The sequence below is a fragment of the Chionomys nivalis genome, chromosome 4 (assembly GCF_950005125.1).
Source record: "Chionomys nivalis chromosome 4, mChiNiv1.1, whole genome shotgun sequence".
Taxonomy (NCBI): domain Eukaryota; kingdom Metazoa; phylum Chordata; class Mammalia; order Rodentia; family Cricetidae; genus Chionomys; species Chionomys nivalis.
Genome location: NC_080089.1, coordinates 31744054 through 31771063, shown reverse-complemented (window position 1 = coordinate 31771063; position 27010 = coordinate 31744054). Strand labels below are relative to the sequence as shown.

Sequence of the window (27010 nt, the reverse complement as noted above, 5' to 3'; positions counted from 1 at the left end):
GCCTTGGTTAGGCTGAAACTTGCTGTGTAAACCAGGCTGGCCTTGAATTCAGAGATTCATCTGCCTCTGTCTCCCAAGGGCTGGGATTAAAGGCTTGCATTGCCACATCCAGCCATTTTTATTTTTTTTTAGAGCCTATCTACTGATTAAGTATAATCTCTAAGATAAGCTGAGTCTGAAAAGATATAGAAAATTTTTATCATATAAAAACAATTAGGAATTCATATATCTCTCACAAACACTAACAAATTCACAACATATACATGAATATATATATATATGAAGAGAAACCTGCTTGCTCTTTGGGCTGAGGAGGAAGGAAGACTTGATTGGGGGAGGGGGAGGGAACGGGAGGTGGTGGCGGGGAAGAGGCAGAAATCTTTAATAATTAAATTAATTAATTAATAAAAAAAATCAGCAAGGAAAAAAAAAAAAAAAAAACAATTAGGAATTCATATATCTCTCACAAACACTAACAAATTCACAACATATACATGAATATATATATATATATATATAAAGAGTCTTTTTAAGATTTATATTTTAAAAGTAGATCTCTTTTTTAAAAAAGATTTATTTATTTTATGTGTATGTGTATGGGTATTTTGCCAGGATGTACAGATATACCTGTAAGCATGCCTGGGGCAATGGATGCTCTGGAACTGGATCCATCTGGACAGCTGTGAGCTGGGAATTGAACAGGGGTCCTCTAGAAGAGAAGCCAGAGTGCTTTTAAGCTCTGAGCCATCTCTCCAGTCCCTAATGGTATGGGAGGTCCTTCTGTCTATGTGTGCTCTTACTGGTTAATGAATAAAGAAACAATGGCAATGGGTTTTTGATCCTACTGCACGTACTGGCTTTGTGGGAGCCTAGGCAGTTTGGATGCTCACCTTACTAGACCTGGATGGAGGTGGGTGGTCCTTGGACTTCCCACAGGGCAGGGAACCCGGATTACTTTTAGGGATGATGAGGGAGGAGGACTTGATGGGGGAGGGGGAGGGAAATGGGAGGTGGTGGCGGGGAGAAGGCAGAAATCTTTAATAAATAAATAAATTAAAAAAAAAAAAAGAAAGAAACTGTCTTGGCCTGTGATAGGACAAAAGAATCGAGCTAGGCGGGGAAAAGAAAACTGAATGCTGGGAGAAGAAAGGCAGAGTAGGGAGAAGTCATGGAGCCCGGCCAGAGAAAGACACAGGTCGGAATCTTGCCAGTAAGCCATAGCCACATGGTGATACACAGATTACTAGAAATGGGTTAAATTAAGATGTAAGAGTTAGCTAATAATAAGTTAGAGCTAATAAGCCAAGCAGTGATTCAATTAATACAGTTTCTATGTGGTTCTGGGTGGCTGGAATGAACAAGCAGCCTTCCTATAACACTCTAAGATTATTTTTTAATTTCATTTTTATTAATATTTTCCGCTTATTATATATATATATATATATATATATATATATATATATACCACAGTTTCTTCATCTTCCTCTCCTCCTGTTCCTCCTATTTCCATCAAACCCCCTCCCCATCTACTCATTTCTCCTTCGTCTCCAATCAGAAAGGGGCAGAAGATTTATTTTGGTTATGCATATTTGCATGTGTTCAAATAAACTTAACAGCAGAAAGGGACAAATATTCGTTTTTTTCCTTATTACTTGGAAACATCATACCTAGAATCATCAGTGGGAATTAATTACACATGGAAATCATAACTAACTGATGATGAGATAAATTTACAATTATGATCCTTTAAACAAACTCTCAATACAATAAACCCATTATTCAGAGATTATCCCACGTTTAACTGGTCTTTACAGAGCATTAGGCTGTTCTAATCCTGCTTCTTGGTTTGCTAACATGGCTTTCTTTCCTGTTGGGATAAAGAGTGTGCACATTTGTTCATTTCTAAAACAGTGACACAAAGTCTAACTGATTAAAGCTGCAATAAAAATTAAGAGCAGAGGATGTCACTAGGAATTCTAGGTCCCATTTGTACTTAAGGGTGCAGGGAAACTGCCTGTGTGCACATCCTTTTTGCATCTACTGTGCACCCATTTTGCTCCTGTTAAATTCCAGAACCATTACTGATATACAGGAGTAAGAGAGTGGTAGATTTACTTCTTGAATATTTACATCCCAGCCTAAAGCCTAAAATAATACCTATTCATGGTGATAAAGGTTAATCACACTGGATTAGAAATTAGGGTTGGGGGAGAGGGTGGAGGGTGTCAAACTCAAGCCCTCTGCAAGAACAGTAGTAGCTTTACCCATCAAGTTAACTCTATAGGTCCAGCTCTATAGGTTATTATAATAAATGTGACTATAGGGCTGGAGAGATGGCTCAGAGGTTAAGAGCACTGGCTGCTCTTCCAGAGGTCCTGAGTTCAATTCCCAGCAACCACATGGTGGCTCACAACCATCTGTACTGATATCTGGCACCCTCTTCTGGCCTTCTGGCATACATTGAGGCAGAATGTTGTATACATAATAAATAAATAAATCTTTAAAAAAAATAAAAAAAAATAAATGTGACTATAGCCCTTTCTAGACTGACATATAAATAATCTAAATTTAATTCTCCCGTTCCAGTCCTTTGTTTCTGTCTTGTTTAATTGGATCTTTTAAGAAATGTTTATCTTAAATACAAGAAAGAGAAAGAAGGGTAAAATAACAGTAAGGATGTATGAAAAAATTATAAAGAGGATACTATTTAGTATCTACCTAAAAAATTTTAGTAGGTACTATCATATACCTAAAAAGATAATACCTGTATGCTTGTATATAAACATACATATATAGTTTAAATAAAATTCTCTCATTTGGGCTGACAATGCTCCCTCTGAAAGCCAAAAATATCTAATAAAAATATAAGCACCTGGCAAGGGAAGCCCTCTTTTGAATTGTTGGTCAGGGTTGTTCAATAGACTTCCAAAATATGTACTGCAGTTGTTGCTCTTGGTTGCTCTCCAGAGGTAGAACATAAGTCCTGTTGCCAAAGATATTATGTGCTTCATTCACAGGACCCAGAGACCTCTGAGCTGGAATTGACATGAATGCTTCGTCAAGAAGACTAAATTTCATGGGACCAGAAGGCATCATGCAAGCTTCCAAAGGAAGGAGGCAACCGGCAGCTCTACCCAGCTATGATGCCTATGAACCACAATAACCACCAGCATGGCACAATAACCCTAAGGGTACAGTAATGGCATGCATACCCTGGCAGTAAACAAAAGTCTCTAATTGGACTTAAGACATGCCTGTTACTAGGAATCCAGCCATCTAACCAGGGATAGTGAAGTCCTGGATATTAGAGAAGAATCTACAACTGCTACTTTACTAAACCAGCATAATCCATACCTACATTCTAAATGTTTATCCTTATAATCCCAGATGAGCCTAGTCTTAACCCCTTATTGGGGAAACTTTTCTTTGTAATAGATCACAACCATTATAGAAAACCACAAACAAAATACAGAGCTGTGGGAATCAGTCCCTACAGATACATCTCCAATACAAACTCCTGCACCCAAGGCAAGGATCACTGAAGAGTAGATAGAATATTGTATACATAGCAGACAGACAGACTGACAGACAGACAGACAGACAGACAGACAGACAGACAGACAGATAAAAACAGACCACGAATTTGAAAGAGTGCAAGGAGGGGTACGTGGGAGGGCTTGGAAGGAGGAAAGGGGAAAATGATATACTATAATCTCAAAAAACAAAAGAAATAATGTTTTTAAATGTCTATGTTGTTCCCAGATTTAATTTGATTGTTTCTTGTATTTCACCATTAAAAATAACTTTGGGTCTTTTGGGAAGAAAACAAATGTAAAGAGCTTCCCTGTCCCTAATTGAATAAAAGTATAAAATAAACTGGTGATGACCTTTATCATGTGATGTTCTGTATCTACTAAGGTTATCTTTTAGTTGTCTTGTTTTTTATTTTATTTTAAATTTTGAAAGAGGTGAATTAAATTCAACCCCCCTCTGAAAGTCTTGTATGACTTTTCATATCTGTTTTAGGTAAAGAGATTTGTTGAGGAGGGGTCAGAATTTAACAACTGAAGTTGCAAGCCATGAAAAGTTCTTCTGAAGAACTGGAATAAATATCAGAAGTGAAAATAAACATGAAGACTGGTTTTTCTAGTAAAGAAAGAGGGATCCAAGTGTAACAGCCTAGGCAACAACTTCTAAACATGAGGCAGCTGTCAGGACCTTAGAGATATTAATGAATTTAATTTCAGTTTGTATTAATATTGCATTCTAAATGAATATCTAATCACTATTACACTCTTAATCCAAACAGAAATATTAAATAAAATGATTACCTCCCATTATCTGCTATGTCAAGGGTTATGGGAACACTTCCATTTATGCCTTTCTTTTCTACATATCCAGCAATAAATTATCAAGATAACCTAGCACACATATTTCAAGCCTCCTCAGTAATATCTGAATATTTTAAAACACATCAGAGCCAATGCTCTAGAAATTTAAAGCTTTTATAGCTTCTCAATAATAAGAGAAATGCAGAGTAAGTACCACTTACTTAAAATGCTTGGTAGCAGAAAGGCTTTAGATTTCAGATATTTTCAGAGTCAGACAAATCTATCTACTATCTATCTATCTATCTATCTATCTATCTATCTATCTATCTATCTATCTATCTACATGAATATATATCTCTCCATGTATCTATGGAAAAAGATCAGAGGGGACCAAGCCTAAATAAAATTCATTTATATTTCATGCATGACTTACATATAGTCTATGGGCAATTGTATGTAATGGTACTTTGTATCCACATTTTGACTACAATTTGTTACATGAGATACGGTGTACAACTTTTCATCTGTGACATCATTTTGATATAAAACGTTTTGAGTTCTAAGCACTTCAGATTAAGTATGTTCAATCCCTGGTCTGATAAGATAAGCCCTTTGTTGACTAGGCTAGTGAAAAACTACTGGGCCAAGAGTACAAGGATACGTTTTTGACAACGAGTTTTGTTAGATTACAAACAGGGAAATCGGTGTAAGATCTTAGTTCAGTGGTATAATAAAATGTTTCACTAGGCAGCACAAATCTAGATTTCAATAAAAATACCCCCAAACATAAAATTCTTTGGGAAAACAGTCAAACAGCATAGAAAACCTCAAGTCTATGTAAAATATGGTTTAAATAATTTATCAAGAGCATTATCTAAAACTTAATTAGAAAGCTCCGTTTTAAAGGGGGAGGGTTTCCTAAGTCTTCTGAGGAAAGGGTAGCATAAGAACTTAATATTAAAAAGTCATTATTAAGGTTATTGTTTAATGTCTAGTATACAGAGTTTAGTTCTTTTTAATTATTTACGGATGTTTAAAATTAAAGCAAGGATCTTTATATAACTAATTTATATAACATACATTCCTTTCTAGGACTTAGGGATAAAACTGATTATACTATATTATATTCTATTAATTATTTTGACTTACTTTGCTTCCAAGTACTTAGACAACCACTAAATGACATTTATGTTATCATTTTTGTTAGCCAATTGCATATACATTATAAAGATTAACTTTGGCCCTAGGTTTCAAGAAGATAGTGACTATAGCAAAAGAAAAAAAATACAGTAAATTTTACCTACAGAATTCTGGGCTTCTGCAGAGTGGTGCTCAAATGTCAAAACTCTTAACGTCTTCTGTAATTAGCTCCTATTTTTGAAGTCAGGAATACAACAGTTGTCCAGCTTTGGATTTCACACTGATTCCCCAAAATATTCAAAAATTCTTTAGGTAAGCTGAGCTTCAGCTTTTTAAATGTTCTTGATGTTATTGTGGAACAAAAAAAAGTACAGAATCACTCTTGCTCGAGATATCATTAATAATTTTGAAAGTAAGAGAAAACATAATTCTGTTACTGATGCAGGTGACAGCTGCAGGAGGCTGCCAGAGAGAAAACACTAGAGCGTGCGCGGCTCACAGTAATGATGACATTCCAACCTCAAAGGGAGGAAACCAGGTATCCTAGGAATGCCTGCCAAGTCCTGCAGGCTGGATTTAAAATGGCACACTGGCAGTAATAACTCTCTGTTGGAGAGAAAGAGACAGAGACAGAAAGGGGGAGGGTGCAAGTGACAGAACTCTATTGACAGTTATATAATAGGCTCTCGTTTGCTGATGAGGGAAATCAGGAGCCATTTCAAAGGCAAAGCTGACTTGAAAGCAAATCAATGACATTAAAGGTTCTGGAAAACAGGTCTGCAGTGAATTTAAAAAGAGAATCTTTCGCCAGGCAGTGGTGGTGCACCAGACAGACAGAACATCTTCCAGTGATAAAGAAAGAAGAACAGCTCACACAGAAAGAGCTAAGCAGAAAAAGGCAACCAGTTTCCCCATACCACAAAGCACTAACACGGCATTCCTAACATATATGGATATTTGACACCAAAGAAGCATCAGGCGGCCGTCCTTCACAGAGGATACAAAACACACAAAGTTACAACATGAAATTTTTGAAAGCTATGTTCCTTGGAAAAATGTCATGACGTTAGATACCGCTCTTATTATCTACCCTGCTTGTTTGATTTTTCCAGGAAGCTGTGTCTCTTACTAGAAATATCATAGAGACACAAATCTAGATTATGTGACTCTAGGTGGCTTTAAGCTATGTTTTCTCAACTCACAGGCACTTGTTTTTATTTTTAAATTTTAATAACAAACTAAAACATATGAGTAGTTTTCTTCCTCAGCTCTTTGCAAAACCAAGATAAGTTCTTTTTTTAAAAATAACTTGGTGACTTTACCAACACAGTTATATAAAAGACTATGACTAATTTCATTTCTAAAAGTGGAACAAAAGGAAGATTTGCATTTTACCAGAAGCAAGTAGGAGGAAACATGAGGTGGATATAAATTTCTTGATGTTGAATGTATTTTAACACCAGAATGAGATAAAATACACAGGTTAAAGGTTTTTTTTTTTTTTTTTTAATGCGCTAAGAGGTTTAATATTGTTTGGGTTCTAATTTTTACAGGATGACTTACTACTACTTGGCAAGTATGATTGCAGGAAGAAATATATTATTATAAACAGTCTCATTAAAATTAAAGTATAGCAATCATGTATTTTAGGAATTCAGTTGAGTTTACCAAAATACTGTATGAACTTTTAGGGAACAAAATTTTGGAACCTTAAATTCAATGGCATGAAAAATCACTTTCCTGGATACTACTATTTCTTCTTTGATTAGATTCAAACATAAGCATCTTCAAATTTTACTGTCACTGTATCCTATTAAGCTATGAAGGTTGGTATGAGCATTAGTATTATCATAGGTGGGCTGGGAGAGCGGTGGAGACTTTAGAACAAAAAGTGAAAGGGATAGGTTCTAAAAATATAGATATTTTGAGAGTTTGGAACTTACATTAAGTCTTTTTAAAGGCAAAAAGCTGGGCTTTGAAGTCAGACCCAAGGATTAGGATTCAGCCTCTCCTCATTTCAAAATTCCGAAGTCTTTAGCAAATTATCTACTGGAATCTCACTTCCTTTGTAACACAACAGAAGGACAATACTAATAGCCACCACTTGACGCACAAGAAATGACAAATGCCAAGTGTTCTGTGTCATTTTTCCCATTACAATTTCTCTTTCCTTTTGTTCTGAAAACTTCAGTAATCTTCCCTTGGTACATGATTGACCAAGAATCTGACTGCTTTTCAAACCTTGTTTGTTCCAATTGGCCACACAACTCCATGAAAGACCCAAGCTGAACAGAGGGCACAGACAAATGCTGGATGGTTTCTAGTTTTCCCTCCTGTAATTTTCTACCTAATTTTACATTTCTGCTCTCTTCTACTAAATACACAACAATATTTCCTAGCGCTTGGAAGGAGCAAAAGTTGTGCTTTCAGATCATTTGACTGAATGACAGATGCAAAGTTGGCTATGAAAAAGAACTCTAAATTCTGAAACTTCTCCACATAATATTTTGAAAATTACAATACTGATTACAATTTAAGCAATGGTAGGTCAACCTTGAAAAGAAAAAAAGAATAACTGACCTGATTTGTGATTTAGAGAAAATACTTATTTCCATGTAGTGCTCATGAAATAATATAATAAAAATGCTTCATTGTCAAAGCAGCAATGAACATGACCTAGCCACGCAGTCTCTGGGAATACATAGTCCTTTGAGAGTGGAGACAGCTGTCCTTAGGGAAGGCAGTGCTGGAAGGAGCAGAGTGCTGGCAGGAAGGGGCAGAAGGGGACTTCCTTCCTTATGCTAACCAAAGCAGCCTTTCCAGGGCACTGCTCATTTTCCATTAATCAACCACTGAAACAGTATTAGCCCACAAGAAATATTCTCTCTCTCTCTCTCTCTCTCTCTCTCTCTCTCTCTCTCTCTCTCTCTCTCTCTCACACACACACACACACACACACACACACACTCATCTAATAATGAAAACTTCTATTACATTAACTCAGGTCTAGAAGGCATTACCAACTAAGCTGACCAAAAAAAGCAGAAAATAAATGTTTACTAAAACTCTCTGGGAAAATAACATCTGTGAAGCACAACTGACAAATTCTACTTTAAGAAGTGATTATATCTCTACAAACAAGACAAATATTAATGTTATTATTTCATTTCCAGATAAATACTGAATCAGAACGCACTTGAGAACCAAGGTAACATTTGCTCAAATATGATCTAAAAATAGAACCAAGGAATTAGTCCAAAAGTAGTTTGAATGAAATATTGAAAGACGGATTGAAATCTCCTTACCTCTTGTTGTGGTGAAAGTTTTAAGATCAGTATTTAAAATTACTCTGTGGCTGTATTTAGCAGTAGAGTCGGCAGGCAATGGGAGCTGTGCATTCCCCAACAGCTTAAGAATACAGGACAATCACACACCAGCTCAGATCTTATCCAGCATGTCAGCGTTCCTGGCCAGGTCTTCACCACACTTGGAGGTGCCAGCTGTTTCCAGGTCCCCCTCTCAGAAGCACTTGGCCCAGATTTCAGGCCTGTTTGAGCCAGCCTCTGTAAAAGCTCGGCCTCAGAACCTTAATCCTCCTCTCTCAGAGCAGCTTTGCCACACCACAGGAACGCCCCAATTTAAGCTCACACTTGCAGAACAGGCTTCACCAGCATGGCTCCACCCATCAGCCTCCCACAGGTGAGTACTTCCTGTTCAGAAAGCAGTCCTAGAAAACTGCCATTTAACTGTGCCCTTCATGCTTTGCCAGTTCCTTACTATTCAGTTATTTGTATTTGCTAAGTGGGTGGGTGCAGTGTAACTGACAAAACGAGGCATGTTAGGCCAAAGCCAAGACAAGGAAAGTAAGTAATCAAGTAGGAAATATTGCTAGTAAAAGGCTGAGTCATAAAGCCCACTGCAGCAGGCTAAGGGGACCAACCTTTCAGTGTCTTCGCTGATGCTAAGTTGTGAATGTGATGCTACTGACATGTTTCTAAAATGCATCCACTGACACAGACTCTTCATGGAAAGTTCTAAGAATGACGATTATGCATGGATCACGGAAAAAAGAAGTTTGCTCAAAATGGAAAATTCAGAGCTTCCAAAGGAACTTTCACTGCACAGGGGTGAGGCTTACTTCACCACTGTCTTCAAGGAGCTTCCTGTCTTCTACTGGAAACATTGAACAGCAAATGAAGCAATCCTCAGCCCTCAGCAACCTCTGCCAAATGAGCATTCAATCAGCCTCGGCTATGACTATTAAAACATTATATATACACACTAAAGAGAATCTTCACTTAACCTACATTATCACCACTGAACCAGAAAACACTGATATACTTCCTATTCCAACTGAGGTTTTACTAATTCCAATGTAAATTCTACCATCAGATATTGTTTTCTTCAACAAAATCATTATTACATTATCAGACACAATTCTAAGTTTTACTAAGATCTTCATCCTAACTCTATGCAGCTGATACTGTTATCTGATCTTACAGATGCACAGAGAGGCTGAGAAACACGCCAAAAGTGCACAGCTATGAGGCAGCAGAGACAATGCTCACAGGAGTTACACACTGTGCGAGACTGCTCATTACATTAACTCTTTCCTCCTTTTTTGAACATACCTTTGAATATAAAATTGTTGCTAAATGGCAAGCCATAGTAGAGAAAGTAATGAATTAATTTGATTTTAAAATACAAAAGGATGCAGGAACAAAGCAAGTTAATTTCCCACTAATGGAAAAGCTGTAGACTTGAGGGTTTTGTTGAGCAAGATGTAAGGCTCCTAGAATTTATGCATGACAGAGAAGGCAAATCCATTCTTTCTGAATTTCAAATTAAAAACACCTCTCCCTCCCAAACCTTTCTTTGCTCAATATAAACACAAGCAACGGAGAGCAATGATCAGAAAAAGAAAATAAGAACGAAGCCAGTGCTGGGGCTAGGTTGTAAAGTGGCTTCCACACAGGCATGCATAATTGATTCAGATCCCCAGCACCCATACAGAAGGCCTGGTGCAGTAGAAGGTGTCTATAATCTCAACACCAGGGAGGAAGAGACAGGCAAGATACCTGATGCTAACTGGCCAAACAGTCTTGCTAGACTGGTTAGCTCCAAGTTCAGTGAGAAAGTCTCAAAAAAAAATAAGTTGGAGAGTGCTTGAGAAAGACATTCAGCATCAACCTCTGAACTCCACATACATGCAAGGGTGTGCACACATCCACACAAATGTCTATATATATATATATGCCCTCCACACAAACACAAAGAATAAAGGTGGGAAAAGAAGAAAAACATATAATGTAGAAAAGTCACTTCGCTAGTACCTAGTACAATCCACAAGGCCCTTGTATTACCTACAGCATTAACAGGTACAATAAACAAACTCCACAAAAGCGTATCTAGCTGTGAGAGAACTGCACAGTTAACAACACCAAACTCTCATGTTAAAACCAAAGGCTTTTCTCTATGGCAAGTAGAAGCAGACAAGAAAGTGTACACAAAAACTGGCAGATCTGGGGATAAAGTCTAGACTATGGCTAACTACTGGGATAATGTCAGTTTCCTGCTTTTGATTATACACTACATAGCTAGTTATGTAAGACGTAACAACTCGGAGGAGTAAAAAGTACAAGGGACCTCTCTGTGCTATTTCTGCAACTTCTAAGACATTATTTTAAAATAAAAAATTTGAAAGTTCCTCTAAATGAAAAATGCACTATATTGTCAACTATTGCACACCTATGGCAAAGGGGAAGCCACCTGTCATCTTCCCTTTGCATTTCAAAAGCGTTTAGAGCGATCATCTGTGAGATATGAAGAGGATGTGCCTTGGTGTATGTAGGAGGCACAAGAGAATCCACTGGGGAGGCAACTGGCTATATTCTTAACTTTTATTTCAAAGTCTCCACAGTGTCTGCAAATTCTTTGAAGTTATGGCCAAATATATACAGAAAATTAACACTCTCTTGTTCCACATACCATCACCACTTGCCTGGTCACCTTAGCAGCCACTGTGTGACTCTTTTCTTTTACCTCTAAGGCAGCCACTAAAATGATTCTTTTGACAAAATACATTAAATCAAGCAATTGCTTTGCTTATAATCTTCTTTACCTTCCCAAATACCATCAAAAGCCCCACAGCAGCACCTAGGCCCAGAGGATGTGAAATCAACCTCTCCCATTTTTTTAACTAATTAATTTATTTATTAAAGATTTTTGCCTCCTCCCCGCCACCACCTCCCATTTCCCTCCCCCTCCCCCAATCAAGTCCCCCTCCTTCATCAGCCCTAAGAGCAATCAGGGTTCCCTGTCCTGTGGGAAGTCCAAGGACCACCCACCTCCCGTCATTGAACCTATAATTCGTGATCCTAGAGAAGCCAAATAAGAAGGTGAACCCAAAGAAAAACATATAGGCATCCTCCTGAATATTAACCTTCATCAGGCGATGAAAGGAGACAGAGACAGAGACAGAGACCCACATTGGAGCACTGGACTGAAATCTTAAGGTTCAAATCAGGAGCAGGAGAGAGAGCACGAGCAAGGAACTCAGGACCGCAAGGGGTGCACCCACACACTGAGACAATGGGGATGTTCTATCGGGAACTAACCTCTCCCATTTTGATCTAAACCCTCCATTCTCTCTCTAGCTCTCTGGCCTTCCTAACGGCACATTTGCAGGCTATAATCTTTGCTCACAAGTGATGCTCCAACAGCCCCTTCCCTGAAATCTCAACCCCGTATGAACGATATCCTAGGTGCTCAGCTTCTGAACCCCTCTCTCAGCTGTATTTCTCTCCATAGCACTTACCTGCTATATCATATAGTTCACTGCTTTATCCACCACCACCCCCTCTCATCACTCCCTCTCAATTCCCCCAAGACTGCAGTTCCATCTGTTGTATTCTATTTCAGCTACAGCATGTATTATACACCAATTAATTCCTGACCAGGGGATTGGAGCATTATTATTTCTCACTGGCAAGGCACTTGGCCTATCATGAATGAGGACTAGGGTTAGATCTCTAGCACCACACAAGATAATAAATAAATCTGATTAATGAATGAAACTAATACTTGAAATGATATCTTAAAATGGCAAAGACTAATTAGAATAGACAACTGTGGCTAGGGGCCCATCCTAACACAATTTGAAGGGGATGTGAGAAGTTAAAAAACATTTTGATGTCCCTAATGGAAACAGCTTTTGTTCATAAGTAGAAGTCAGAAACTGTTTTAAAGTATGTATCAGGCACAAAGGATGCAAAAATTGCATAAAATGGAAGGAAAGGGAAGGAAAGAGGAAAGCCGTCATAAATTTTCTAGGGTTCTTTTGCTGATGAAGCATAAGAAAATATTATCTTGATAGCAAAGCGGTGGTGGCACGTGCCTTTAATCCCAGCACTTGGGAGGCAGAGACAGGCAGATCTTTGTGAGTTCGAAACCAGCCTGGTCTACAAGAGCTAGTTCTAGGACAGCTAGGGCTGTTACAAAGAGAAACCCTGTCTCAAAAACAAAACAAAAAAGAGAAAATATTATTTTGAGATAATCTTTATAGTATATTCAGAGAAGAAACTGACTCGGGCATTCTAACACTCCCCTGACGCTTCCATAAAAGATACTGGTTTTATCACCTGATCCTCCTTTTTAAAATTATAATTTTAATTTTATTCTTGTTATGAGTGTGTTTTACCTATATGTGTGCCTATGTACTCACAAAGGCCAGGAGAAGGTATCAGAGCCCCCTGAAACAGGAGTTACATAGAACTGTGAGACAGCACGTGGATGCTAGGAACTCAACCCGAATCTTCTGGAAGGACAATCACTGCTTTTGACCACTGAGTCATCTCTCCAGGCCAAACTCAATTCTTAAAGTGCCAGCCTCATGCATGTTTACGTTCAGCAGGAAGAATATTTAAGACAACATTCCAAATAGGAGAGGAAAAGTGTGATCATTTCAATTAAAGTGACACTGAAGGAACATGACAATAAAGAAGCCAGAAAGACAAGGAATGAAGAAAGGGAAAAAGGAAAGGAGGGAAGGAGAGAAGGGAGGAAGGAAGGAGAGAGAAAAAGGAAATAAAGGAAAGAACTGGAATTAGCAACTTCACAAATAAAACAAGAAAGAAAGCAAGATATTAGAAGACCACTTTTTTAGGAGAACACTACAAGGAAGTTTTGCCTTAAAAGAACACAGTAGGAGGGAGATGGGTAGGTCTAACAAAAATATGTTTATGAAACTCTCAAAGAACTACTAATTAAAAACAAATCCAACACTGCAGGCTGGGAATGCTGCTCTAGACACAGCCTTGACCAGCATGCAGCCAAGGCCCTGGACTCCACCACAGCACTACTCCAAACAACAAACGAACCAAAAACTATCAAAAATTTTAGGTTTTGTTCTTAATTTCAAAACTATTATGATACGATATCATATTAAATTACTTCTTAAATAAATCAAAATATCTCATCAGTTACATATTTGAACTATAAAATTATTCCCCAAAGTGAAAGCTCAGTTATTTCTGTATCTGCTACCAGAGGAAAACAAAACTGGTTATTACCAAGCAGAGAACAAAAATATATCATGCAAGCCTATTTATGTGACCATCTAAAGAGGCTCCTTCTCCCACCATTGTGCTATAAATACTATAATTAGGGCCCAAGAGATGATTCAGCAGGTAACTGCACCTGCTGCTGGGCCTGAAGATCTGAGTTCCATCCCTGGGACTCACGATGGACAGAAAGAGAGAAATAACTCATACAAGCTGTCCTCTGACCTCCACACATATATCGTGACATGGACACACACGTGTGTACATACACACATTAAATACATGCAATAAAAATATTTTGTGCTGTCTTTGGAAAAGTTTTAAACCAAAAATTATCTATATCAATTACATAGATCTTGTTTCTGACCGGGAGATTATACAACATGAATCAATGAATAGGAACTTGGAGGAGAACTAAGAGTAGGGACTTGTCTAGCATACCTGAGACCTGGCTTAAGCTCCAACACAGAGAAATACGAAGAGATTCCAGACAGACATGTAGACAGACAAATCTCCTTCTAGTTTAGCTTAATTCTGATTGTTTATTGTTTTGTTAACTCTCTATTAGTTCAAATTGATATTTTTATATTTCCTTTTCTTAGATTTAAATAATATTAATTTTTTAAAGAATTTCACATATTTTTAAAGATTTATTTATTATAAATATATGGGGTTTCCCTTCATATGTTTGTGTACCACTTGTATTCCTGATGCCTGCAGAGAGAGTTCAGAAAATCAGATCCCCACATAGAATGCATTCTGAACAGATTCATACTCCCCCACTCCTCCTTTTATCACCCTCCTCTCAACCTGCCCATACCATCACATCAAATTTAAGATTCCTTTTAAAAAAAGAATTACTTCTTTGCCCAGCTGGTCCAGTTTGTGTGGCCCAGCTGGCTTTGAGACTGGGGTGTGCTCTGCTTTACCTGATTTAAAACAACAACAAAACAATTCTCTCTCTCCCTCTCTTAACAGCCATAAAATGCTAATGTCTTCTCAGCTAGTGGAGGAAGTACATTCTGCCTTCCTGCCCTCTAACATGGGATTTTGTCTGGCTGAAGCATGCACTGGTCTTATGTATGATGTCATTTCATGTGTGCATCTGTCTTGTTGCATCTGGAAAACACTGTTCCTTGAAGCCACCCCCACCTCTGGCTCTTACAATCATTCTGCCCCCTCTTCTGCACAGATTCCCTGAGCCCTAGGCATGAGAAATGTAATGTCCAATCTGGGACTGAACACTCTACAGTCTTTTGTTCTCTGCACATGATCAATTGGGTCTCCGTGTTAATTGCCACCTATGCCAAGGAGAAGCTTCTCTGATGAAGGCTGACAGATGCTAAGATCTATGGGCACTGTGATAACTTATTAGGAACATATGGTTCCATGGGTCATAGGCTCAAGGAGAGAATCCAATACTATTACTCTACTAAATGACCACAATATTTAAGCTGGCTTTCTAAAAATTTCTGTCTAGCTATTTTAATAATGGTCAGAGAGGTTTATCTAAGTCCCTAGTCTTTTCTGTTTAGAAGCTCATAGCTCAAAAGTACACTTTAATTTCACATTCTATTTGTTTGTTTTGCTGTGTAGCTCTGGCTGTCCTGGAACTCACTCTGTAGAACAGGCTGGCCTCAAACTCAGAGATCCTCCTGAGTGCTGGGATTAAAGGTGTGTGCCACAACTGCCTGGTTAATTTCACATTCTTATATGCTAACTATTTTGTGTGCTGGATGGTTGTACTGTTTGTGTGCTATGCTTTTAAGTTTATGATATATATGTACATATACATATACACACATACAGACATACAAGCATACATTTACATACATACGAAAAAGAAGATAAGGTTGCTTGGAATCTTTTGGTCTGGTGATTTTTTTTAACATTGGGAAGCTGGAGTCATTAAAAAATAGTCTGAAGGAACACACACACAGAAAAAACTTCTGCTTTTTTTCAGCAGCTTTTCTCAATGGTTCTCCTGTCTCCTCTTCCTCTTACTTCTTTTTCTTTTCCCTTCCTCTCTCACAGATAAGATTAGATAATGACAGAATGTCATGAAGGTAATTATTTTTAAAAGATCAGGTGTTGACCCTAATAATGAAACTATGACATGAAAATTTAAGAATTTATTACATAAGCACAGGAGAAACTATGCAGAGCAGAAGGCAGAATCACCGAAGTTGAAGATAGGTCAATAGAAGGTATCCATGTAAGAAATCAGAGAACACAGGCAGGACAGTAGAATTGGTGGGGACAGTATCATGGAACGGAAGCAATGTGGATCAGAAATGAGAGGAGACAACAACTGAGGCTATTTCCAAAGTGGAAAAAGATATCAATATTTCTCCATGAATACTAAGCAACACAAACCCAAAGATGTATTTCCTCCGCTCATAGCAGGATTGCAGCTTCTTCCAACAAACTATATCCTATTATTCACTACTATTTTTTTTCTTTTTGTTCTCTCAAACTTACTTTTTTTCCCCTTAAGCACCAAGGATATTTGCTGTCTTGGTTAGGTCACAAAAACTCAGTTTCATTTTTATCTACACAAATTATTGAACACATTAAGATCATAAAAAAATAGCTTTAAAGGGAAAAAATTTCCTGTTGCCCTTGTTGTATAATAGTATAGGGAGCTTTAAGTTTTCAGACTCAAACTATAGCTGTATCTTTCCAATGTGGCATCTCACAGTGACAGATGGCAATGTTAAAAATAAATAGAACATTCAAGTTGTTTATACTGTAGGCAAAGACAGTTTTAAAGTGTGAAACAAGCCCAAGGCTGATTGAATTTGCATCATCTCTTTCAATCTGCATTAGGAATGCACATTTCCTTAAGCCAACTCTGAGTTTTTTTCAAAAGATAAACCATTAGCTGTGAAGGTATACTTGTTTTTCTACTAATGATTTAAAATTAACAATGACTTGCAATTCTGCAAATACAAACCTTTCTATAAGTGATTAACTTTACAACGGTAAAGGCTTTGAAAATTATTATTATAAAAAGCATTACTTTTCCTTGAAAACCATGACAAACTATGAAATTAATACAAAAAATTGTAATGCCAAAGTTCACTAGGTTTTAAAAACTCAGGTTATAGGACACCTGTGAAGGAAGCTGCCAGCGCCGGGATGTAATGACTAATACATTTTAAGTTACAACACAGGAAGACATATAAAACCATGCTGAAGAAATTACACTATTTTTCTTGTGCTCAACCACAAAGACCTTAACAAATTAACGTAGGCAGAGGCTGCATTTTGTTTTCAGCTGTCTAGACCCAAAGAATCATATAGAAACCATATATATATTAATTACAACACTGCTAGGCCATTAGCTTAAGAATATTCCTGGCTAACTCTTATATCATAAATTAAGCCATTTCTATCAATCTTTATATCGCCATGAGGCTGTGGCTTCCTGGGTAACGTTCTGGCATGTCCTTCTCCTTTGACAGCTACATGATGTCTCCCTAACTCTGCCTACTCTTTCTCTATTTCCTGCCTGGCTTTACTCTGGTAAGCCATTGGTCAAAACAGCTTTATTAATTAACCAATAAAATCAACACATATACAGAAGGATATCCCACATCAAATTAGCTTTCAAAAAATTTAACATATTTTTACAGCATTCAACAAACCAGAACTAGAGGGGAAGTTCCTTAATCTGGTAATGTACAACTATGAAACTGCACACAGACAACATCTCCCTCAATGGCCAGAGACTAAATGCATTCCCCCAGATCGTGCATAAAAATGGTGTACACTCTTTTGACTTCTACTCAGTTTTGTGCTGGTAGATCTCACCAAAGAAAACCATCAAGAAAAATTAATAAAAGTTGAATACAAACCAGAATAGAACTAGTATTTGTGCATATAATTTTTAATATAGGGAATCCCACAGAAACCATTAAAATGCTATTAGAACTGAGGCTTCTGAATAAGACGACAACTGCAAGTCTCTGGGTAAAGTAGAGAATGAGAAGCATCAATCAAAATAACAGAGTAGATTCTAGGGGTATGAGAGATGACTCAGAAATTGAGAGCAGATACTTCTCTTGCAGAGGATTCATGTTTGGTTCTCAGAACCCTCACTAGATGGCTCACAATGGTTTATAACTCCAAAACCATTCTGGGGTTATCCGCTTTTATGTGCATGTGACGCACATACACAGACACATATGTACACATGAATTAAAAAGACTTTTTTTTAATATTCCAAAGAGAGAAAAGATTAGAAAAACATACAGGAAGAGCTAGGACAGGTTAAAGGTGCAGAAAAAAGAAAAATGATTCACCAAAAAGAAGCAAGCAGCATGCGGCTCCAACCATGCGGCCCTCTGTGTTATGGAGGTTAATTAGAACTATACCCAAAGGGAAGCTAGGCAGCCCTGGTGACGGCTGGCAGCCCTACCCACAAGCCCAGTAAACTAACATTTTACAGCATTGACATTACAGCAACACTGCTTCAAACAGGTACTTGATGCTTAACATGTTGGAAAATATAATACAATTGTTTGCTTTTTCCACTCACAACAAACTCTGGAGATAGCTCCTTACTATGTACCCACCCTTGCATGTGCAAACTGAGGAATGTGGGCTGAAGAAGTGAAAGTTTCTGACTTATCAGTTGCAAAGCTCCATGTGGACCCTGCTACAGTAAGGGAAGCTACTATAAAGTGACATTTGACACTTGTACAGGTACAGCACTAGCACACACTGTAGGAAAAGTAAACCCTTCCAATATTAGCTTCTTCCCTGAAGACCAAGCAGCTGCTCCAACAATGCACCTTTTAAAAAGTGTTCATCTTTTATCCTTCATTTTTTGGTCTCATGCATTTCCTCTTCTGTTTAGCAAATTTTGTTTAGCAATATTTTGTCTTTTTATTATTTTTCAAAAGTTTTGTATTTTTATACCTCTTTTTACATTTGCTGAATTTATCTTTACAGTACACTCTACATTACTGCAGGCATTTGCTGTTCTAGAGTGCATGTGGCAACCAGAGGTCAATATAGAGTACGTTCCTCAATCACTCTCCACAATATTTTTTTGAAACAAGGTCTGCCACTGAATCTGTATCCCATGGAATCAACTAAACTGACAGGTTGGGGAGCACCAGGGATTGTCCTGTCTGCCCGTGCCTCCTAATTTAGGATTAGCAGCATAATCTTTCACTTGAGGCTCTTATACTTACAAAGCCAGCACTGTACCAACTGAGCCATCTCACCAGTCTGTATGTATGTATGTATTTACGTGTGTGTGCATAGACATGTACAGTCATAAGTGCAGCCTGCAGCACGGAGATCAGAGAACAACCCACAGGAGTCAGTTCTTTCCTCCCATCCTCAGTCTTGGTGGCAAGAACCTTCAGTTACTAAATTATCTTGCTGCCACACCTGCCAATTGACTTTCAGTGTACTTCTTATGTTGTTTGGTGTCCTACTGCTGTTATTACAATAGCCCTTTCCTCCTCTCTGAGTGGTACTAGGAATTGATCCTCCAGAGTTTAATAGTCACTAAACATTGCAGTATCTAGCAAAGTAATGTTTTTAAATTGACTGGGAAAAGGGATATTTCAAGAGAAGCATAAACTAAAGCAATTCATGACCAACAATCCAACACTGTAGTAAGTAATTAAAAAGAAATAACAATCCAACCAAACAGAAAAAGTAGCCAAAAATAACAGGATTCAGCAATAACTCTAACCATACATAGTCTTAATTCTCTATTTGAAAGACAATGGCTAACTATGAAATTTTAAGAACACCCATTTTTAAAAATTTTAAAAACACCCATTGTGTGGGACAATGGTCTATATTCTGTCAATTATACTTTAAACAAATGCTGATTGGCCAGTAACCAGGCAGGAAGTCTAGGCAGGACAACCAGACAGGAAGTAGAGGTGGGTCAAGGAGAACAGGGGAATTCTGGGAAGAAGGAAGCCCTTTCCTCTGCAGTTGTGAAGAAGAAGCAAGATGTGACTGCCTCACTAAAAAAGGTACTGAGCTATGTGCCTAGCATAAAAAAGAATAATGGGCTAATATAAGTTATAAGAGTTAATAAGCCTGATCTAATGGGCCAATTAGTTTATGACTAATGTAGACCTCTGTGTGATTTCTTTGGGACTTAACAACTATCGGAACCAGGCAAGACAGAAACACTGACAACATCCAACTATGAAATGTCTCCAAGAAATCTAATGGCAAAAGTACCACAGACTGCAAGTGAAAGGATGCAAATATGTGTATCAAACTAACCACAACTGAGATCAAGACAACACAGGTATTCTGATATGTGAAGTATATTAAAACCCCAAAGCAGCAGCAGAAGACATTAAAAGGCCACTAGATAATAACAAAGGGAAACACAAAGAAAATAGCTGTTAATATATGTGCACCAAATGTTGGCACTCCCAGCATCATAAACATGTACTGAGAGATATAGTAGGACAGGGTGATCCAATATAATGGAAGACTTCAGTACCTACTCTTACCAGACTGAAAATCAACACATAAAGAGCTAGACTGCTCTACACATCAAATGGACACAAAAGAGAATATTGCATTCAAAAACTATCAAATATATATTATTCTCAGAGGTTCAGGTAACAGTTTCTAAAACAGCCTACATTTTATGCCATGAGACCAGTCTTAGCAAATATAAATGAGTTGGGATTTTTCTGTATCCTATCATATTATAGTGGAATATAACTAAAATTAACAATGTGTGTATAAACATTCTCAATTTACATAAATACTTGGGATACTGAACAACATACTATTGAAAGACTAGATGGACACCGAAGAAATCAAGGAGGAAATAAAAAATATTGCTAAATGAAAATGAATTCCTGAGATGCAGCAAAGACAGTTTGAAAAATCAAAGTTTATAGCTATGGATGGTTAGATTAAAACTCATGGATAGAGCTCAAATAAATAACTTAATGATGTTCTTTAAAATCATAGGAAAATCAAGAACAAGCCAAATCTAAAACTGGAAGAAGGAGAGAACTAACAAAAACCAGAGAAAAATTAATGAAATGGAGACTAAGTAAATAAAAACTGAACCAAAGAGCTGTCTCTTTAAAAAAAAAAAAAAAAGACTGATAAGCCCTTATTCAATCTAAGCAAAAGAAGGTGACAGAAGACTCACCCCCATAAGACATAAAAAAGAGCCAGGTGGTGGTGCTGCACACCTTTAATCCTAGCACTCAAGAGGCGGAGGCAGGCGGATCTCTCTGTGTTTGAGGCTAGCCTGGTCTACAACAGCTAGTTCCAGGATAGACCAAAGCTACAGAGAAACCTTGTCTTGAATAAAAACCAATAAACAAACAAATAAATAAATAAACAAATAAATAAAAGGTACAATAAATTCTAATGAAATTCAGATTATTAGAAAATAATTTGAAGACATATTCTGAAATAACTGGAAAATATAAATGAAAAAAATTCTTCACAATACATATGTCCTAGAAAAATTAAGAGACCCAACAACATAAAAGTATCCATAACAAGCAATGACACTGAACTAGCAGTAAGCAATTCCACCTACCCCAAATCTCTGGACTGAAAAGATTCACCATTGACTCTACCAGACTTCCAAAGAAGAGTTAGCACTCATCCTTCTCAAATTGTTCTACAAATACAAATACAAGCCCTTTTGTGAATCTGAGTGTTGCTGTGACAGTAATATTCGATAAAGACACAACAGAGAAAAACCACAGACTAGTTTCCACAATGAATATACATGCAAAAAATATGCACACAAAAATTCATTAAAACAGTAAACAAATACAGAGCACATCAAGATCAAACAACATGGTTATGTTAGTTCTGCTTCATGATGCAAGGGTGGTATATAATTTGCTTTCTATTTCTGTGATAAACACCGTGACCATAAGAAACCTGGGGAAGAACAGGTTTATTTTAACTTATAACTCCCAGGTCATGATCCATCACTGGCACTCAAGGCAGAAGCTGAAGAAGAGGTAATGGAGGAATGCTGCCTCCTGGCTGGCTCTATGACCGAGGGTTTCTACTGTTATGAAGAGACACCATAACCACAGTAACTCTTATAAAAGAAAATATTTAATGGGGTGGCTTACAGTTTTAGAGGTTTGGTCCATTATCATAATGGCGGGACATAGAGGTGTGAAAGCAGACATGGTGCTGGAGAGGAGCTGAGAGTTCTACATCTAGCAGGTAACAAGAAGTGAACTGCCTCACTGGACATGGCTTGAGCATGTATGAGACCTCAAATCCCACCTCTACAGACCACACTTCCTCCAACAAGGCCACACCTACTCCAACAAGGTCTCATCTCCTAATAGTGACACTTTGGGTGGGGGGGGCATTTTCTTTCAAACCACCATACGCTTCATGACTCACTAAGCTTCCTCATTTATATAACCACCTGCCCAGTGGGCTGGATCCTTCTACATCAATATTAATCAATTGCCCATAGGACAATGTGATAGAGAGGCATTTTTCTCAGTTAAGCTTCGTTCTTCCCAGATGACTCAAGCTTGTGTCATGTTGACAAAAAAAAAGAAAAACAAAACAAAACAAAACAAACAAACAAACAAAAAAACCTAGCACAAATGGTTTAACAAACAAAAAAAGAATCTTAAGGACCGAAATCTGGATAATAACATTAGATGCAAAATGTCTTTGATAAAGTTCAAGAAATAATGAAAATTCATGGGAAAAGTAAAGAATAGAAGGAAAGCCGGGTGGTGGTGGCGCACACCTTTAATCCCAGCACTCGGGAGGCAGAGGCAGGCGGATCTCTGTGAGTTCGAGGCCAGCCTGGTCTACAAGAGCTAGTTGCTAGTTCCAGGACAGGAACCAAAAAGCTACGGAGAAACCCTGTCTCGGAAAAAAAAAAAAAAGAATAGAAGGAAAATGCTCCAATATAATAAAGGCTACATATAACAAGTCAACAAAAGAGATGGTCAGTGGCAAAGAGCACTGTCTGCTCTTCCAAAGGCCCTGAGTTCAATTCTCAGTAACCACATAGTGATTCACAATTATCTGTAATGAGATCTGGTGCCCTCTTGAGAAAGAGACCTAGTCAGTCGTCCTCATCAACTTAGACCATCAATATGAACAGGTTCAACAGAATTGTCATATATAGGCTGTCCATGTCTATGCATGCTTCAGCATTGCCAGGGCATAAATTTCATTCATTCACATATAACAAACCTATAGCTAATATTACAGTAAGAAGAGAACTGACAGTATGGGCTCTAAAGCCAGGTCCAAGATAAAGGTATCTGATGTGGGAAGGTCATTTGTCAATCTGTTGTTTCATTGGTTAATCATTAAAGAAAACTGCTTGGCCTGATAGGTCAGAAAATTAGGTGGAGTAGAGAGAACAGAATGCTGGGAAAAAGGGAAGTGAGCCAGACGCCATGATGCTCCTCTCCAGGGCAGATGCAATGAAGCTCCAGCCCAAGATGGACGTACACTAGAATCCTTTCCGGTAAGCCACCACTTTGTGGTGTGGTGCTACACAGATTATTAGAAATGGGTTAGTTGAGATGTGAGAGTTAGCCAAGAAGAGGCTAGATATAATGGGCCAGGCAATGTTTAAAAGAATACAGTTTCCGTGTTGTTATTTCGGGGCATAAGCTAGTCAGGCAGCTGGGAGCTGGGTGGCAGGAAGCTGCCTGCAGCTCCTTTCAACAGGTATCCAATCCACTATTAATTCAGTATAGTGCCTAAAATCTTAACTAGAACAGAAGAACATGAGAAATGTATCAAGGGGATATAAAATACATAAAAAGGCAAAAGGTCAATTTTTCTTTATTTGCAGACAACTTAGGAGACCCTAAAGAATCCCACAGAAGACTCTTAGATCTAATAAACACTTTTAACTAGGTAGAAAGATACATACTCAACACACAAAAATTAAAGCCTTTCTACATACCAACAATGAACATGATGAGAAATGGGGAGAAGTGGAGGAAAAGAATTTACGACAGCTTAAAAAATAAAATAACTACCTAAGAATAAACCTAAGCAAAGAGGTGAATGACCTCTGTTGGAGGGAGATTGCTTCTTGGTTCCCGGCTGCCCGGCTAGCTTAGACACAAAATAATCACACACTGTATTAATTAAATCACTGCTTGGCCCATTAACTCTAGCTTCTTATTGGCTAATGCTTACATCTTGATTTAGCCCATTTCTATTAATCTGTGTATCGCCACATGGCAGTGGCTTATCGACAAAGTTTTGGCATGGCAAAGTTTCAGCATGTCTGACTCTGGCAGCAGCTCCATGACTTCTCCCTGACTCTGCCCCTTTTTCTCCCAGCATACAGCCTAACTGTCCCTGCCTAGTTCTGTTCTTCCCTCCCATAGGCTCAAAGCAGTTCTTTATTCATTAACGAATAAAACCAACACACAGACAGAAGGCCCTCTCACACCAGACCTCCATGATGAAAACTATTAAGAAACAAAAGAAAGAAATTGGAAGAAAAAAAAAACACTAGAAGATGATAAAACTTCCCATGATTGTTGACTGGAATAATTAACATGGTGAAAATGGTTATATTACCAAAAGCTATCCACAGTGTCAATACAATCCCCACTAATATTCCAACAATGTTCTTCACAGAACTAAAAAAAAAAATCTTAAAATTTATATGGAAGCATAAGGTCCTTGAAGAGTGAAAGTGGCCCTAATCAGGAAAAGCAACATTAGTAGTATCACAAGACCTGATCTGAAATTAAACTACAGCGCCCAAACTACACGGCATGCTACTGTGTGTCTCTCTTTCCCTCTGTCTCTGTTTGTCTATGTACCCCTTTCATGAGACTAGAGTAGAATGAAATGTCTAAAAACAAGCCAAGTCATTTAATTTTTTCCAGAGGTGCCAGAAGGATCTACAGGATTCAAGAAATCATTTTGGGGAATGTAGATATCCACATGAAGAAGAATGAAATCAGATCCCTACCTCTCACACTGTACAAAAATCAGTTCAAAATTTATCAAAACTTAATACATGTTTTGAAACTTAACATAAGATTTGAAATGCTGAAATTGCTAGAGGCAAGCATAAAAACTACTTCAAGATATAGGCACATGAAACGACTTTCTGAAAAGGCCTCTAAACACTGTGGGATAACACTCTTGTTCACTGTAAAGATTTGTTGCTCGTATTGGTTTAATAAAATGCTGATTGCTCCTAGCCAGGCAGGAAGAATAGGCAGGGCCACCAGACTAAGAGAATTCTGGGAAGAGGAAAGGCAGAAATACAGTTATCAATCAGACAGAGAGGAAACAACAAGAAAATACCTCACTGAGAAAAGATATCAAGCTACATGGCTAAACATAGACAAGAATTATGGGTTAATTTAAGTTGTAAGAGCTAGTTAATAATAAGCCTGAGCTAACAGGCCAAATAGTTTATAATTAATATAAGCCTCTGTGCGTTTCTTTGAGAATAAATAGCTATGGGACCAGGCAGGACAGAAACTTCCAATTTCATCTAATAGCTTAGAAAATAACTTCACGAACTGACAAACTGTAGGTGCATGAAACCAAAACGCCTCTGCACAGCAAAGAAAGCAATTAGCAGAGTGAAGAGACAGTTTACAGAATTGGTTAAAATCTTAATCAACTATATATTACAAAAAGTATATTTATTAAAAAGTATATTTAGACTCTATAAAGATTCCCCCACAAATCATCCAATCAATAAATGGAGCAAGTTAATTGCACAGACAGATCTTAAAAGAAAAATATAAATGACCAATAAATATATGTATGAATCACCTAGGTAATTTGACTATATAAATATGCCTTTGAGCATATTTATAAGGATGTTTCTAGAGAGACTTAACAGAGGAAAACTTACTCTGAATGTGGATGGTACTGTCTCATAGACTATATTCAAACACTAAATAAAAAGGGGGAAAGAGGAAGGAGGCAGCAGCATCCATCTCTCTACTTCCTACTGTGCTGGCTAGTTTTATGTCAACTTGACATAAGCTAAAGTTACCTAAAAGGAGGAAACGTCAATTAAATAAATGCCTCCAGAAGATGGATTGTAAACAAAATGTAAACAATTAGGTCATTTTCTTAATTAATGACTGATGCGGGAGGGCTCAACCCACTGTTGGTGGTATCATTCCTGGAGTGGTGGTCCTGAGGACTACAAGAAAGCATGCTGAGCAAGGCATAAGGAGCAAGTTAGTAAACAGCACCCTTCAATGGCCTCTGCATCTGTTCCTGTCTCCAGGTTCCAGCCCTGCTTGAGTTCCTGTCCTGACTTCTTCAGTGATTAACAATAATATAGGAGTGTAAGCCAAATCAACCCTTTCTTCCCCAAGTTGCTTTGGTCATGGTGTTTCATCAAAGCAATAGTAACCCTAACTAAGACACCAAGGACATAATGTGACCAACTGTCTCACATTCCCGTTGCCAAGCTTTCCCTCCAATGTTCCTTCAAATCATGTGTCAATACAAGGCCCTCCTTCTTGCCAGGCATTTTGTCATAGAAATGAGAAAGTAAATAACACACCACTCTTGGGCACATACCCAAAGGCAGTTACATCAGCAAAACCACCGCAAGAACTTGCACATTTATGTTTACTGTTACAATAGTCACAATAGCCAAAATATGGGACTAGACTAGATGTCCATCTGCACATGAACAATTTTTTTTAAATGTGGTAATATACACAGTAGTCATGAAGGAGACTGCTCCTAGGTGTGTCAAGTTGACAATTGAGATTAGCTGTCACATATGTTTACAGGAAAATAGATGAAACTGGAGTCCTTGTGTAAAACAAAATAAACCAGGCTCAGAAAGACAACTATCATACCTCCTCTTACAAGTCAAATCCAGAGGGAACTAACTATGTGTGGGGGAGCAGAGTGCCTAAAGATAGGGAGGAATGAAAGAGGGTAATAAGGAAAAAGAAAACTGAATTCACACAGCATTTTGTCATGTGAGATCTA

The 27010-nt window shown here is 37.8% G+C and overlaps 1 protein-coding gene across 4 annotated transcripts in view; it reads right to left on the bottom strand.

Annotated features, from left to right (window-relative positions):
- The window catches only part of Arhgap32 (Rho GTPase activating protein 32), a 227892-nt gene that overhangs the window by 31778 nt on the left and 169104 nt on the right, over positions 1-27010 (bottom strand). Inside the window, exon 1 of one of the 4 annotated variants that reach the window (XM_057766590.1) lies at positions 8777-9111. The exons of the other annotated variants lie outside the window; for them this stretch is intronic. The gene's annotated coding sequence lies outside the window, so the exon portion shown is untranslated. Of the gene's footprint in view, positions 1-8776; positions 9112-27010 lie in introns of those variants that run through there. 4 annotated transcript variants of the gene reach the window in all.